The sequence below is a fragment of the Haliaeetus leucocephalus genome, unplaced genomic scaffold (genome assembly GCF_000737465.1).
Source record: "Haliaeetus leucocephalus isolate CR32 unplaced genomic scaffold, Haliaeetus_leucocephalus-4.0 Scaffold512, whole genome shotgun sequence".
In the NCBI taxonomy this organism is placed as follows: Eukaryota; Metazoa; Chordata; class Aves; order Accipitriformes; family Accipitridae; genus Haliaeetus; species Haliaeetus leucocephalus.
Genome location: NW_010972948.1, coordinates 13,237 through 15,893, shown reverse-complemented (window position 1 = coordinate 15,893; position 2,657 = coordinate 13,237). Strand labels below are relative to the sequence as shown.

The 2,657-nt window shown below is 58.8% G+C and overlaps 1 non-coding gene across 1 annotated transcript; it reads right to left on the bottom strand.

Moving 5' to 3' along the window:
• Nucleotides 1-1,570: 1,570 nt before the first annotated feature.
• TRNAF-GAA lies at nucleotides 1,571-1,643 on the bottom strand. The gene has a single exon. It is a non-coding gene; the product is annotated as a tRNA-Phe (tRNA).
• Nucleotides 1,644-2,657: the final 1,014 nt, after the last annotated feature.

Below are 2,657 nucleotides of genomic sequence, written 5' to 3'. Positions count from 1 at the left end.
AGCTGAGGCTCTGCTCAAGCCAGTGGCAATGGTGGAGGGAAAACTCCAGCTGGGAGTCCCACAGCCCTGCCCATGCTCATCCAGCCCAGACACCCTTACCTGCTGGCACAGAGTGCTTCCCATGTGGTATGGGATCTCCACCTGGAGAGGAGACAGGACAATCTCAGACCCTTAGCCCTGGAAAGCCACCAGGGCAGTGTGGCTCTGGTCCCAAAGGACACCTGGGCTGGGCCAGCACCCTCACACCACATCTCCCAGTGCAGCCAGAAAGGATTCCTTAGCGTGCTGCTGCTGTCTATGCCCTCCCTGAGGTCTCCTCACAGGCACACTCTGCTGCCAAGCATTGTCCCTGGGTAGTGGGTGGGGTGGGTCTAGGATTCAGGGCAGTGACCTGGGCTCAGGTCCAGCACAGCTGCCTGCTTCTCCTCCAAGAGGGGACTCAGCAGAGGCAGTGCACACAGCCCTCCCACAGCCCTGCCCACCTCACAGCCAAGCCCTGGGTGGGCAGGGCAGGCCCACAGGGCCTGGAGAGGAGCAGTGCCAGAGCTCCAGCCCACACATGCCTGAGGCTGGGCAGTCAGGGCAAAAGCACCACCCCTGGAGATGCCCGGGATTGAGCCCAGGACCTCCCACATGCGAAGCAGGCGCTCTTCCACTGAGCTCCATCCCCTTGATGCCTGCCAGCAGGAGAGACACTCTCCTCCCGTGATGCGTCTATGACAAGCACAGCCCTGTTGTCCCTGGGTGCCCAGGGACCCTCTGCAGAAAACAGCACTTGAACCCTTCTGAGATGGGGGAAGTCGGGCCTGCCTCTCTGCTGGGGTCTGATCCTGGCACAGGGCTGCACTGCAGAGCGCTGCCCTTCAACGTCTCTGCAGGGCAATGGGACGGGAGGAGGCTCTTGCTGCTGGCACTTCTCCCATGCTGAGGCCAACTCTGGGGTGGGCTGATGGAGAGGAGAAAACCCCTGAGCCTCCTCTGCCACCCAGGGCAACACCCCTCTGTGACACATCTGTCCCCAACGCCACAGCAGGAGCAGTGCAACAGGGTGAGGGAAATGCCCTCCCTGGGGTGAGGTGTCCTCAGGCTGTTATGGCATCCCAGGGCATGTGGTGGAGAGGACCTGGGGGCAGAAATCTTACACCCCCTCCTCCAGGCACTGGGCCTCCCCCTGCACCCTCTGTCCCCCAGCATGCCTGGGGGTGAGGTGAACAGCAAGCTTCCATCTGCCTGGGGCTGAGGGAGTGGGCTGGGCTCAGGGACCTTCCCACTCCTTCAGCACTGAGGACTGTCCTGACAGCAAAACAGTGCCCTGGGACAGCCCTGCTGGGGTCTCTGCGGCAGGGTGGGTGATGTGTTCAGCTGTTTACTCAAAGGTTGGTAGTTGGACCATATGCAGGGATGGCGTTGTCGCGGTGGTAAAGCTGGGGCAATTGTCTTGCCCAATGCCATAGGCTACAGGGCAGGGGCAGTGCACTGGCAAGAGGTGAAGGAGCAAGGAGGGCCAGGGCAGGCTGGAAGAAGGCAGGCAGGCAGGCACTCTCTGCAAAAATCTACAGGAGAAAATCAGTGCTGAAGCCCGGGGTTGAACCAGGGACCTTTAGATCTTCAGTCTAACGCTCTCCCAGCTGAGCTACTTCAGCCCTGCCCCAGCAGCCCTTGTCCCAGTTCCACCCCTGCCAAGCCACAGGCTGACACACACATGAAGAGAGCTCCTTGGGGACATTCCCAGGAGAAAGCTGTGCCCAGTGCCGGGCAGAGGGGACCTGGCCTCTCCCTGCCTCCATGGCCAGGTAGACTCCAGGTGTGGGGTGGGTGCCAACTTACAGTGCGAGTGCCAAGATATGCGTCGGGCGTCAGTTACAAAGGTGCGTGGTGAAGGCAAGTGGGAAGGCCAGACACACGCAGCTGCCAAAGCTGGAGGTGGAAGAAGGGTGGGGTTGGTGGAAGACCTCTCTCATAGGGAAGAGAGGGCCCAGGGGGGGCAGAGCTTTTCCAGTGCCATAGGCTTTCGCTTCCTTCTTGCACGAGCAAGAGTGTTCTGTTCAATGTTTGGAGACCATATTTAGGGGGAGAGAAGGCTTGAAAACCTCCAAGGACTGGAACTACACAGCCTCTCAGGGCAACCTTTTCCAGTGCATAAGTGACCTTATAGTTATGACTTCATGGACCTCATGTCCCGCCTGAACATTCTTTCAACTTTTGTCCCTTGCCTCTCCTTTTCCCACCATGCACCATGATGAAGAGCCTGGCTTTCTTTTCTTAACTGCCTGGTAGGTACTGAAATGATCCTGTGAGGTTTCCTGAAGCCTTCTCATCTCCATACTGAACAGTGTTCCCTCAGCCTTTCCTCAGGTGGAAAGTTCTCCAGCCCTGTGCACAGCCCCACACACCTGACTGTATTGGTGCCCCTTCACTGAACTTGCTCCAGTTGATCAATGTCTTTCCTGTACTGGGGGCAGGAGGCCCCAAACTCAGTGCAGTGCTGTGCATGTGGTCTAGCAAGCAGTGAATGGAGGGGGAGAATCCTTCCCTCTCATGTCCTGGCCATGCTTCTCTTCATACAGGCAGGCTGCTCTTGGCCTTCTTGGCTGCAGGGGCTCACTGCTGACTCCTGGGCAGCTTGTTGTCCACCATGACCCCCAGGGCCTTTTCTG